Here is a 14950-nt window from a genome sequence, read left to right as displayed (position 1 = left end):
CTGTAGAATAATAAGAATAATCATCATCAGGTCACTGTTATATATCTCAATTCTTTGTACAAATTACTATGTAGCATGGACAGTAAATTTAATACAGTGACAAATTTCTAGTTATTATGTACCTTGCACCAACCATTATCTAACATTATCAACAAACCCATCAGTATAACAAATCCTTCAATCAGCGTAATGTAAAATAGTCCCAAGCATTAAATCTTATTGTTTTTCAGCATAAATTGTAATACGGCAAAAACATTATGTTTTCATAGCTCAACATCAGTAATACCACAAAGTAGACAGAATCATTAAATAATTAAAGCAGGATGTAGTAATGAATCATTAGTGAATCATCAGGGAAATCATAACATGGTAAAAGTTTAAGTTCGTTCAATAAATAAAGTAAAGATGAAGTTTATTTGTGATCTACACCTCTTTTCACCTGACTTTAGCATAATGCAAATTAGCTTTTAACAGTGTCCTAATAATACCATTTAACAAAGCAGAAAGTTAGGTCTGAAATTTTGCAGAGATCAGAGTAAGAGGCTTTTCACAGTACAACAGATTAATACCTAATCAACTTGATATTACAACAGAATCGGTGTTGATATATGATCATGAGACTGGTGTCTATTTGACATTTATATGACTTATGTCCTACTGGAGAGATGGATGGTCTGCAAAATGCAGAATAGTCGCAGATGAGGAATAAAGATCCAAAAGGTAATGTGACTGAGCCGTGGCACCATAGAACATTGTTGGCACTGGCTACATGGCCAGTCTTTCCGGCTAAGCCATCTTTGATGGTTCACGATTGGTGAACACTTCCTATTTAAGAAGGAAGTTTCCATTTACAGGGAGAGTATTTTTGGGGATAATCACATGGCAGAGTGTGTGTCAGTGCTATCTGTGAGAGGACTGTGTTGCTGGGGGTGGGTTGGGAAGTCACTGATGATTAGTGCTGCCAAGTTGGACAGGCAGTTGCAATTCAATCATCGCAGTGTAACCTGGAGCTTAGCTGTTTCGACAGGAGGCATAAGGGGCCTGCCTCTTATTATGAAACTGGGTTTGGCAGTGGCTGCAGTAGGAGCCGTGCTGGTACACACTGATGCATTGCCTGCAACTGTACATCATTCTGATGCCTTCACAATTGCTGCTGCCATTAGTATTATTTGAATGGTGATCATATCAAGCTTGTAGTACAACTCTAAGACTGCAAAATTGTGTTAGGCATCGGTGACTGCTTATTCATGATGTCAGTATTCACAAGATGGGTGTCATTTGGCTCAGGTGTGTTCAAACTTAAACCCTCATACTATTGTCTATCCATACATATATATAAATATAATAGAGGGAAACATTCCATGTGGGAAAAATATATCTAAAAACAAAGATGATGTAACTTACCAAACGAAAGTGTTGATATGTTGATAGAGACACTAACAAACACAAACAGACACATAAAATTCAAGCTTTCACAACCCACGGTTGCTTCATCAGGAAAGAGGGAAGGAGAGAGAAAGACGAAAGGTCTGCTTGTGTCTGTATATGTGTGGATGGATAGGTGTGTGTGTGTGCGAGTGTATACCTGTCCCTTTTTCCCCCTAAGGTAAGTCTTTCCACTCCCGGGATTGGAATGAATCCTTACCCTCTCCCTTAAAACCCACATCCTTTCGTCTTTCCCTCTCCTTCCCTATTTCCTGATGAAGCAACCGTGGGTGCGAAAGCTTGAATTTTGTGTGTGTGTGTTTGTGTTTGTTAGTGTCTCTATCAACATACCAACGCTTTCGTTTGGTAAGTTACATACATATATATAAAGGCACTTATTTATTGAAAGTGTTTCAAGAAACTTAATCAGTAACTTCACTGCAGTATATTAAATATTATTTCTGATTATATTTAAAAGTTCTCAGTGGCAGGTTATGAATCCTAATACTTCACAGTCTGTTCAGCACCACAGTGAGTTGCAGATAAATGCATTTATGTATTTAGAGTTGTAGAACCACTGGTCTTCATTTATGAGCTTAGTTGCCCTTTCTTAAAATCGCAAGTAGTTACTGTCTTGGAGATTCAGAGTAGCCTCACTTGTATGGTCATACAGTCAGCTAAGTGAGCTGTCACTGTTAAAAAGCTAAAGTTGCGTTCTGCCTAGATAATCCAGTGTAACACTATTTCCTATGCTTTCTTAACTGTAACGACTTAGCTGTGTCACCTCTTTTGGCTTGTAATGTATATCTATTCTTTATGTTATAGAGAACATCTAATTTGGCCTGTGTGTGTGTTACTGTGGCTGCTGCTGTTGTCACCAGAATAGTTGTGAGGAACTCCTTACTATTGAAAGGTACATTGTAAGGCACACACTACCATAAAATCTTTAGTATTTTATTAGTGTTACTTTATTCGTGGCTTTTTTTCTTTTTTTATTGTAAAGATACTGTATTGGTTCCTCTTAGAAATTATTAAATGTTTTGTTTTTTCTGTCCCTTTGGACCAAATTGGGTAATAATGTATCTTAGTGATGATTATTTTTTTATCAAGAAAGTTTGTAAACTCTTTTTCTTTGTAAACTCTTTGGAATATTGTGAGTACTACAGACTGTAAGTAGTAGTGAGCATGCCTCAGATGGAAGTAGACGTTTCTCTAAGTTTGTCAACAACAATGTACAAGGCAATCCCAAAAGTAAGGTCTCCTTTTTTATAAATAGATAGACCTGTTTATTTCTACAATGGTTTACATCAGTTTAGAGCTTGAATATTTAGCTATTTTTAGACATAATCACCATTTCTGTCGATGCATTTTTGTAGACGCTGTGGCAGTTTTTGTATGCCCATGTCATACCAGCTCACCGCCATGCTGTTCAGAAAGTTATGAACCTCTTCTTTCACCTCGTCGTTGGAGCTGATCTCTTTCCGGCCAAATGATCTTTTAACTTAAGGAACAGGTGATAGTCACTGGGTGCCAAGTCAGGACTATAGGGTGGGTGGGTGATTATGTTCCACTGAAACTGTTGCAGGAGGGTATCGGTTTGCCGAGTGACGTGTGGGTGAGCGTTGTCATGGAGAATGTGTACGCCCTTGCTCAACATTCCTCTTCTCTGGTTCTGAATTGCCCGTTTGAGTTTTTTCAGAGTCTCACAGTACCTGTCAGCATTAATTGTGGTCCCAGTGGGCATAAAGTTGACCAACAATACCCCTTTCCGATCCCAAAAAAGGTTGTCGTGGCTTTACCGGCAGACTGTGTTTGTTTGAATTTCCACAGGTTTAGCAAAGAAGGATGCTGCCACTGGCGTGATTGTTGCTTGGCCTCAGGTGTAAAGTGGTACGCCCAGGTTTCGTCACTGGTGACAACTGAGTCCAGAAAGTTGTCCTGTTCAGCTGCAAGGCAGTGAAGAGATGCGCGAGAAGCATCAACTTGTTGCTGCATGTAGTCCTCAGTCAGCATGCGTGGCACCCATCTTGCGCACACCTTCCGGTAGTTCAAAGTTTCCATTAAAATTCTGTGAATGGTGCTTCAGGAAACCTCAGGAACCAATGTGCAGAGATCATCCAGGGTGATCTGCTGATCTTCACGCATGCTTTGCTGAACCTTCAACGCTGTCTCCTCAGAAATTAACAGTCTCCCGCTCCTTTGTTTGTCGTGAATTTTGGTCCAACCAGCTGCAAACTCTCTACACCACTTACGAACATTTTTGACAACCATGCAGGACTCACCATACACTTCCATCAATTGGTGATGGATTTCAAGCAGTGCACTGCCCTTTGCGTTCAAAAACCGAATAACTGCGCGCAATTCACATTTGGCAGTAACATCCAACAGGAGCAACATTCTTAACGGCTGCCAAGCCAAAACTGAGCGCCTCAGCATGGCGTACTCATTTAGAATAAAATTCAAGAAATATACAGGCAGATCTTCATCAGCTATTTAGTCATCAGGAACCCAAAATATTAAGTCAAAATTTCAGCTGCAAGAATGTACCCCTAGGCACAAAAAGTGCAGCCAACAACAAGAAGAGAAAATGAAGATAAGTAAAAAGTTTTTCTTTTGTATATCTTACACCTATTGAAGCTTTCAAAATTCGGGCAAAGACAGAGAATTTTAATAGTGATGTGTAGGATCTGTTGACTGATAATGAAATATTGTCTGTTGCAGAAGAAGAAAGGACAATATTTGTATTTGCAGTTTTTATGTAAATGTACTTCAATCACTCAGCAAAAGAAGACCCAAGAGCTTCCCAACGAAGTGAGATCAGCAGTGATGAGACAATATCAACAATGATGGACCGGGTAAACTAAAATATGACTTGATAGCTACGATAAACTACATCAGAAAAGATAAGTACAACTATTTTGTGAAATTTTTTATTTCCAGTGGACTTGTGTGATTGTTAGGAAAATGAATAGAGACAAGGGGGTTGATGTAGCTGTGAAAGCTGTAGAACCCAGTCAAGACATGTTTAAGCCAAGTGAAAATGTAGTCAGTGAAGAAACAGTTAAAACTGATACTTTGCACTTGATTTTAGCAAAATTAGGGGAAATGAAATCAGAACAGTCTGAAAACAATAGTAAAATGGACAAGGTACAATACCAAATAGACCAACTTAGTGATCAGGTTTTGAAATTAAAAAATGGGTTGTCAGATGGATTAAGAAGTGTGAATGAAAAAGATGATGTTATAGAAAGTAAATTTATTGTTTTGGAAAATGAGTTAGTTGCACAATATTCACAACAGGAGAAGAATGCTAAAGATGTCAGAGTTCAACAGGAGGCTGTAGAGGAAGAAATGGAACTGGAACAGTAGTTTAGATCAAAAATTGTATATGTGCAAAACAGTATGCTAACTATTGTAAATGGTTTAGATCAAAAAGTTTCAGTGGTTCAGGAAAATTGCATTCACAACAATCTGTATTCAAACAATGGTATTGCGTGGTTCAATATTCCAATCAAAAGTTTTCCATCAGATAATTACATCCAGTGGATTCTCTACATCACTATAGGGATAGTTTTGTGTTAGGCATGAGGGACAATCAAAAAATTAAATTTGATAAAAGATGTCTTGAAGGCAAAGCTGTGTTGTGTGTAAATCTAAATTTAAATCAGTGGTAAACATATCAAAGTTTCGAAAAAAGTTTTTAAAATAAATTTTGGTCAGGAGCTGAACAAGGGAGAATTAAAAGTGAATTTCTGAATGGTCCAAATTATAGGAATAGGGATCGTACCGTGACAGAGTTTTGTAAGAATCAAGATGCACTAAAAAGGAGGTTACAGAGGGATTTAGTACATGGACATGACGATTACCTTGAACAATTTTTCTGTGTGTTACAAGCTGGATGGAGCAGTAGAAAGAAGCATGTACCATAACAATCAAAGTGATAGAGATTACAATGGTAATAACTACAGAAACAGAGATAATGATAATTTCTGTCAAGGTAAAAATGGTAATAGAGATGGAAATTTTAAACATTAACAGAATAGGAACAACGGGGATAACCATGGGCAATTTAATAGGAGAAATAATCATAGAGGCAACTTTTTGGGAAAAGGCAGTCTGCCTCAATGGAAGTCCACAGTTTTGGAGTAAGGAAACACAACAAGCACAGGAATCCCAATTTACACTTACAACTGAACTCAAAACTGCAATCACTGTTCTAAGAGAAACATTAACTAAAACAGACGATCAAAAGGTGATTGTGGTAGGCCTACCACATAGGCATGACCTTATGGAAACCTCTGTTGTAAACAAAGAGATCCAAAAGGTCAACATGGCTTACAGGCAGATCGGCCAGTCTAATCCAAATGCTTCTTTCCTCAGCATAAGTGATCTGGAAAGAAAGCATTTCACAGCACATGGCATGCATCTGAATAAAAAGGGCAAAACATTACTCAGTGAGAGAATTAAATTATTTCTAGAAAGTGTTAATCATATAAATGAGAGCTGTAACACTACTGCACTGCCGTCAGAAGAAAAATCATGCAAAGAACCATCCATAGCTAAGACAATTGTAGGCCTGCAAAATCCTCATGTACCGGATAATCCAGAAGACATGGAAGCTGTCACTGCATCCACAGGAACAACAACAACAGTAATAGAAATAGAAACACCAACAACAGAAGAAGAGGAAACAACTGCATGCCCACATGTACTCACAACAACAGCAGCAGCAGTAGAAGACACAGAAACACCACCAGCAGAAGAAGAGGAAACAGTTGCAGGTGAAATGTGTAGTGTGAAAGATTTTTTAACATCAGGCACAAAGATGAGGAAACCGTCACGATAAGTTGAACCAAATTTTTAACTGTGTTTCACCAAAAATATACAGTCCATAAAGAATAAAGTTCAACAACTAGAATAAGAATTGTAAAAACTAGACAGTGCCATTGTGTGTTTTAATGAACATTGGTGTAAGGAAAATTAAATTATTTATTTTGCATTAACATCTTATGACCTGGCCTGTTCCTGTAATAGAATTTCCATGAAAGGTGGGGGTTCATGTATTTATGTGAAAAAAGGCATAACATTTAAAATTAGTAAAGATCTTATAGCATCAAGTGAAGACAAACATTTTGAACTATCAGCAGTTGAAATAACAGAAAACAGCTTGTCAACAAAATTAATTGTATTTATATACTTCCCCCGGCAGTAATATGGACATTTTTTCCTCAAACCTCAATCAGAGCTTAGAAAAGGTAACTTGTCCAAAAATGAACATTCTCATATGTGGGGATTTAAAAGTCAACACAATGAAATCAGATTATCTCTGTAGTACCTACTTGAACATTCTCTGCAACTATGGCATAACATCACTCGTTAACTGTCCAACTAGAGTGACTAAACAATCTTACTCAATAACAGACCGTGTAGCAACAGACATAGAAAGAAAGCACTGCCACTTACTTGTTCAAAAGCTAGGCCTATCAGATCATCTTTATCAGATACTAAAAGCAAATATTTGTGTAGAAAACTCTGCTAAATTGAATGCATGCAAGAGGGTCTTCTCAGAATCAAACCTATGTCATTTCTCATCTCAGTTACAATATGAAGGGTGGGAGGAAGTGTATGCAGAGACAAATGTAAACAAAATGTTTAATAAGTTCATAACAATATTTAAACAAAAATTTGAGGAAGCATTCCCCAAAACACTGCATTCAGTTGGAGCAACAAACAAAAAATAAATGGGTGACCAGAGGTATCAAAAAATCCTCTGAAACCCTAAGGTATCTCACATCCTTCAAAAATAGCCAGACTGACCCAGAAATTACAGGAGAACTGATAGAAAAGTATTGCTAGCTGAAAAAAAAAATCTGGAAACACAGATTAAAAGCAAATATGTTGAAACCAGCAATCCAAAGGAACTAGCAAACTTTTTGAATTAATACTTTGGTGGGATTGCTAAGAAACTGCAAGAGAAATTTCCAGACACACATGTTCTATGCCAACAGGACCAGCCACCACACTCCATGGTGCTCTTGCCAACAACAGAGCAAGAGATGGCATAGGTAATACACCATTTAAAGAATAAGAAGTCCACAGGGTTAGATGAGATCCCAGTCATTGTGCTAAAGAAATGTATACACAACATACAAACCCCATTAACAATAATAATTAATGAATCTGTGCCATCGATAGGTTGTATCGACCACGATTAACACCATCTTTGGATTCTGATTGCTCTGCCGAGCCTCCATGTTAGTTTTTAGTTCTGTTCTGTATCGCAAGCTGTTTACACATAATGACTTACTGCAAAATATATCTCTGTGTGGAATTTAATGGGGATAGTTACTGCATTCAACCGATAATCATATCCCGTTCCCATACTGGTGACCCCGAAGTTTCTATGTCTTCTGCGACTTCCGAGCTGGGTGTTGTAAATCAACAGGTTATGTGCACGACGCCATGGCTACCTCACACAATGCTTTTTTCGAAGATTTGGAAGCACAACAACAATCACCGGATGTCTTCATTCCTTTGCCAACGACGAGTTCTACATTAATTCACAGTGATTCACGATCTCCAGCCACGTTAACTTCAAACTGTGTTGCTCTACAATGGTCGAATGCTACGCCCCTAACACAAACAATGGACTCAGGTTTTGTGGCACCAGACTGTGCTCGCCAGCATGTGAAGTGTATAATATTCAGAACTGTGTACCTACTGAACGATCGTCTAATGCTCAAAGTGATCCACATTCGCACACATACTTTGACTCTCAACGGACCGCAACAACAGTTACTGTCATGCCATGTGCAGCACCGCCATTATTGCAAAATGCACCTGGCCTCTATCAACTGCGACCTGTTCCGGTTTTGCCTTATTGGCAAACTAATAAAGAACATTTTAGTGTGTACAGTTCTCCATGCTCACTTAACTTTAACTTTGGTCATGCAAGTTACCGACCCCCCCCCCCAGTCATCCCCCAACCCCCACCCCACCCCACACTTACATGGGGCCCCAGTTTCGGTCGCTCAGCTGCTCGCCTCTCCCACAGCACTGCCTGTGTCTGCCATGCCCGCATTATGTCCGGGCTGGGTCAATTCAATTTAGTACCTGTAATCTCCGGTCCAGTTTACGTGACCCCCAATACGTATTGCACTACCGCTTGTTCCCACAGTACCAACTGTGCCATCCGTGTCATGTTTTCACGACACGTCAAGGATAATGCAACCCGCTGTGCTACAGAAGTGTTTGCCAGGAACACACCTACACCTATTGTGCCGGTCTGCTGTACGACCTCTCCTACCATGGACCAGGCGGTTTTCCAAGGGACACCGAAGCTGCCTTCGTCCCCTCCCCCTGGTCATCTGCCAAAGCTGCCTCCTTTATACGAGGACAACCCTGTATCATGGTTTGCGCTTGTTGAGCATCTTTTCGAGTTGCATCATGTGTCCGATGACAACTCTAAATTCCTGTGTCCCGTCACGTACCTCCACGATCACTCAGACTTAATTTGCAATCTACTCCTCTCGCCACTGCTTCCACCAAAGTATGATTTCACGAAGAAAACAATCATGGACCAACTCACCTGCTCACTACAAGAATTAATCGTCAAGATCTTGTACGAGGAACACCTGGGGGACCAAACTCCATCACAACTCTGGCGCCGCCTTTGGTTGCTCGTGAGTGAGCATACATTGCTGGACGTCACTCTGTGGGCAGTATAGTCCGCCAAATTGCCTATCGACCTACAGATTCACCTGCTACCACACTCCTTTGAGTCAAATGGCTCTCCTCTCTGCACCACAGACCAGCTGTATACGTTGCTTCGACAACACCAACAGGCTCACCACTCACCGCTGGTTGGCACAACTGCTCCTGTTTACCAGCTGTCTGATGGCAGAGGCAGAGCTCGCTCCACATCCATGCTTTCTACACCACCTGCCAGTATCCACTCACTCTCTCTTCCAGGATTGCCCATGCACCGTATGTGCCAGTATATGCACCAGAACAAATTGACCACGACAAGCCTCCTCTGCTGCTGCAGTCACCACCACCACCACCACCACCACCACCACATCTGACTCATCCGTACTACTGGTACCACAAGGTTTTCAGTGATAATGCTAGGAAGTGCCAGTTACCTCGCCAGTACCCAAACCAACAACAGGACCAAAAAGACGCGAAGTCCTGCAGGGAACCTCACAGGCATCCCCATATATTGCACTCTGTCCACTTGTCCGCCCGGCCAAGTGGTCATTTACACATGACTGACATTTCATCATGGCTCGTTTTCCTAGTCAACACTGGTGCTGACGTGTCTATCATACCTACATCAATGGCTCCCCCGTCTTTTCACCAACGAGGTCACTTCTGCGAGCTGTCAACGCATCAACATTGCAAACCTCAAGCTCTGTCAAAGTTACGGTGTACCTATCTCCTTCTCTGTGTTTTCAATGGACTTTCTACATTGCTGACATCGATGAACCAATTCTTGGTATGGATTTTTTGTCCATATTACAAACTCTCTCCGAATGTGGTTCAGGGCTCGGTGCTACACCATCCCACAAACACTCAGATACTGTGCTCCCGCACTTATGTTCCACATTTTGTTTCTCTCATGACATATGAGTTAGTACGCGAGTGCTCCACCCTCGTGGGTGACATTGTGACCTGTATCACTAACCTACTGACAGAATACGACTCAGTGGCACAACTCTGCCAGGAAAACGACGAGCTGAAACAACGAATAGCACACACTTACAACGAGCTCATCGCAGCTCGTACCTCGCTGATAAAACTGCAGTCCACAATGCTGCCGCCTAACCTTGTTTCTCCAGCAGACACCAGCTTGGACACTCAGCAGGTTGGTCCAAAAACATTAATTGTGAGTTACAATTTGTGTCCGGTAGACACCGCACCCAGATGCGGACGCTCGCCATGTTCAGTGCCATTTGTTTCAAACAGTGCTCCTACTGACAGTTGCATGCAGGCAGCCACCCCACATGTTGATAAACATTCCCCCCTCTCATGCACCAATCACGTTACTCAGCGACCATCGCTGTTCCCCACGCAACGCCAACACCTCTCTCGCCTTCGCCGGTTACCCAAGGCAAGGCTGACAACAGACAGTCGCTGCACGTCCCGACCCGCTCCGTGCTGCGCATGCACCCAACCTCTTCAAACAAGTGCACGCCATGCTCACGTAATAGGCATGTGACTTTCTTGCTGCCTTTTCCCACCCACGCTAATGGTTACGCCTTGTCACGCCCCACTCGTCCAAAAACCTCACATCAGGACATTACTCAGTCTTGTGTGAAGTTCTCATTTTATTCCATCACTGACAGAACAACACACTAGATAATTACCGCTGCCAGCTCTCCTAGTAGGCGCAGGGTTAGACGCCTCAACCCCATTAAGTTGTGTGCAGCCCGGCAGCAAATTAACGAACTTTTGGAGGCAGGTATTCTACAACCGTCGGACAGCAACTGGTCTTCACCGGTTCACTTCGTCCCCAAACACGATGGTTCTTTTTGAATGTGTGGTGATTACAGATGCTTAAACGCTCGTACTGTCATCAACAATTACCCCATGCTGAACATAAACGATTTCACTCATATGTTATAGGGCGCCACAATCTTCAGTGTGATTGACTGTAAACTTGCCTAGCGCCAGAAGACATTCCTGAGACAGTTTTTATCATGCCCCGCGGTTTGTTCCAATACAACTTCATGCCGTTCAGCCTAAAAAATGCGGCACAAACATGGCAACGTTTCATCGACTCAATCTTATGACAGTTTGAGTTTTGCTTTGCATATCTGGATGACTTACTCATTTTCAGCAACAAGGATGAGGAACACGAAAATCATTTATACAAGGTCCTCCAGACCTTGAACTCCAATGGCATTGAGGTCAACAAGGACAAATTCCAATTGCACCAGTCTTCTGTCACATTTTTGGGTTTCACCGTCTCCTCACCATCTCCACAGATGGAACACAGCCTCCCAAATCCCGCGTGCAGGCTATCACGTCACTGCCGCCTCTGGCTACTTACAAAGAACTCCAAAGTTTCTTGGGTACAATAAATTACTACCATTGGCATCTGCCTTCTACCGTTGCCGTGCAGCCCCCGCTTACAGACTCGCTGTCAGGCAAACAGACTTCAGGCCTTAAACCAGTTCGCTGGACTGAACCTATGCTGGAGGCCTTCAAGGCTCTAAAAACTTCCTTAACTCATGCCGTGACAATTGCCCATCCCGACCCGTCGGCTGAGTTGTTCATTACTACGGACGCCAGCGACATCACGGTGGGGGCAGTATTACAGCAACACGAGGATGACACGGTTTCTCCCCTTCATTTCTTCTCTAAAAAACTGTGTACAACTCAGAAGAAATATTCCGCTTTTGATAGGGAACTTCTGGCAGTCTATGAAGTCGTCAAACACTTTCGCCCCGATGTCGAGGGCCGCTCTTTCTTCATCCTCACCGATCACAAACCACTAGTAGACGCTTTCTGCAGCCCTCCCAAGGACCCACCCCCTCAGCATCGATAGGTCATATCAATCACGATTAACACTATCTTTGGATAGTTGCTCTGCCGAGCCTCCATGTTAGTTTTTAGTTCTGTTCTATATCACAAACTGTGTACGCATATATGACTTACTGTGGAATATATCTCTATGTGGAATGTAATGGGTATAGTTGTTGCATTCAGCTGATAATTGTATTCCGTTCCCATAAATCTTTCAGATGTGGCTGCTTTCCTGAATACCTGAAACAACCAAAAGTAATACCAGTACTAAAAAATGGTGATGCAAAAAATGTAGAAAACCACCGACCAATCTCCTTGTTATCTTGTATTTCCAAAATAATAGAAACCATAATGAAAAATAGACTAATGAACTACCTAGAAAAATTTAACCTTCTCTGCAATGAAAAATTATGTTTCAGGCCCACAAAAAGTACACAGACAGCTATATCACAGTTTACCAAAGTCGTACTAGAAGCATTAGACAGGGCGAAAATGCAACAGGCATTTTGTTGGATTTATCAAAGGCTTTTGACCCAGTTGACCACAGAATATTATTACACAAATTAGAACTATTAGGAATAAGGGGTACAGCAAAGCAATGGTTTAAATCATACCTGGAAAACAGGGTGCAAAGAGTTGAAATCTCACATATTTGCAAAAGATTGGTAGTAAAACACTTATCTGATCCAAATATATATTAATATAGGTGTCCCCCAGGGAAGTGTACTGGGCCCAATCCCCTTCCTTATATATATAAATGATTTCCCACAATGTCAGGCATGGGGAAAAAATACTGTTTGCTGATGACAGCACTGTAGTGATTACAGACAAAAGCTCAACAGTGTTAGTAGAAAAATCCAATGAAGCTCTCAGAGACATCCACAACTGGTCACTAAAGAATAAAGTAACTCTAAATGTCAAAAAAAAACAAACTGTATAAACTTCTGACTAAATTAAAAACCCATCAACATTACACTAAAAGTAAACAATGAGGTACTTGATTGTGTAACAGACAGCAAATTCTTGGGGATGAATGTAGACAGTCAGCTAAAATGGACAGGGCGTGGGAGAATTTTAGCAAAGAGGCTATCTTCAGCATGTTACGCCCTGCGAATCGTTACACCAGTGTACAATATTTCATCCCTCAAAGTAGCCTACTTTGGTTATATGTATTCAGTCCTCAGTTATGGGATAATGTTTTGGGGGGGTAAGTGCTGGAAACATAGAAACTATTTTCAAGATACAGAAAAGAGCTGTTCAAATAGTAACAAATAGCAGTAACACTCAAAATAGTGTATTATATCATGATATTAAATTGTACAACAGATTACCTCTAGAAATAAGAGATGTAAATGATCTCCACACCTTTAGTCAAAGGCTAAAAAAATATTTACTAGATAATAGCTATTACAATGCAGATAAATATTTAAAATAACTGTAGACTAATGTTCATGAACATTGTACTGTATAACAAATTTAACTTACGTGATTAGAAAAGCAGACTAAGCGTAGGAGCTGTATATACTGTAAAGAGCCATGTTTATTTTATAAGAAATATTGTACAAACATTTGACAATATCCATGAAATGTATATTGTTCTATGGATGAATAAATCAATCAATCAATCAATTGGACAATAATAATGGCATTAATAATGTGGCACACGTATCTGAAATTGAACATAAGAAATATCAGATTTCTCATTTATGTTTTAATCAAAAGTTTTCGAATGCTATGTTTAATTATAGTGATGTAGATACTAATCACAAACCAGAATATGAGAGTGATGAGAATTTTGATGTAGTGTGTACTAATGATCTCTTCTCTTGGTCTGAAAAGTGTGTTATCGACGTATGTAAAACAGATGGTGACTGTATTGGATCTGAATTAGGTGGTATTTTTGATGTAGAGGTGAATGAGAGCTGTGAAATGACTGAGGTTGGTAAGTTTGAGACTGGTAGCTTATTGCAAATGAATGTAGGTGAGGTGTGTGACTTTAATGGTGATGAGACTTGTGTTGTTAATGCTGTTATTGATGAAGTAATTTTGGAAGAGTATGACGATGATGATGATGATGATGATGATGATGATGATGATGAGTATCAGGTATTTGTGGAGTTTAATAATAATGAAGTTTCAGAGTTATTTACGAATGCAGATAAGGTAAAGTGACGTATGTGATGATGTAAGTTAGGGTCATGGGGTACCAGTGCAGTCAAAGCAGATTTTCATTTGTGGGTTTGGCATTGTAGAATTGTCAGATCAAATGATGTACACTGTACCACATGTAATAAGCTCTATTTTATTGGTCCAAAGTGCACATATACAGATATACACATCTCTTGATTCTCAGGACACGTGTTTTCTGTTTCACACGTGACCACAGACTGCTCACAAAGAGCTTGCCAAACAAAGATGTTACACGCGACTTGGTCGATAGTCGCCACATTAGTCCCCCCCCCCCCCCCCCCCTAGAGTGTGGAGCACAAACACAATTATGAGGGCATACATTAAAGAAAGACCCAGGGGGATGGAAGGGTGTTTAAACAGAAACAATACATTACATTAGTAAATGAAGTCTTCGAGCCAGTAATGGGGGTGGATGGTCCTGCCCAACTGTACGAATCCTCGTACAGCAGTGAAGGGGTCCGGGGAGGGGGCAGAGGCATGTGAGGAGTCAGGGTAGTGAACCTGAATGCCTGTAGTGCTATGAAGGACTTTCACCGTTGATGGGTCAGTACCAACAGGCAAGGGGACAGACTGGAGAAGGGGAATGTGCGTCAAGTTGTCATTGGGGAAGCTGGCTCGTTCGTAGAATACAAACATGTTATCATTATGCACAACAAAAATCACTTTTGAACCACAAATGAAATCAGTGTTGACAGTAACTACCACTTCCGTATAGGGGTTGACAGAATCTCCAAATGAGTCATCGTCAGCAACATCACATGTTCCAAGGCTGGCTCCTGATACATCACTAAATCCTAACAGGGGA

The sequence above is a fragment of the Schistocerca nitens genome, chromosome 9 (genome assembly GCF_023898315.1).
Source record: "Schistocerca nitens isolate TAMUIC-IGC-003100 chromosome 9, iqSchNite1.1, whole genome shotgun sequence".
NCBI lineage: Eukaryota > Metazoa > Arthropoda > Insecta > Orthoptera > Acrididae > Schistocerca > Schistocerca nitens.
Note: the sequence above shows the minus strand (reverse complement) of the source record.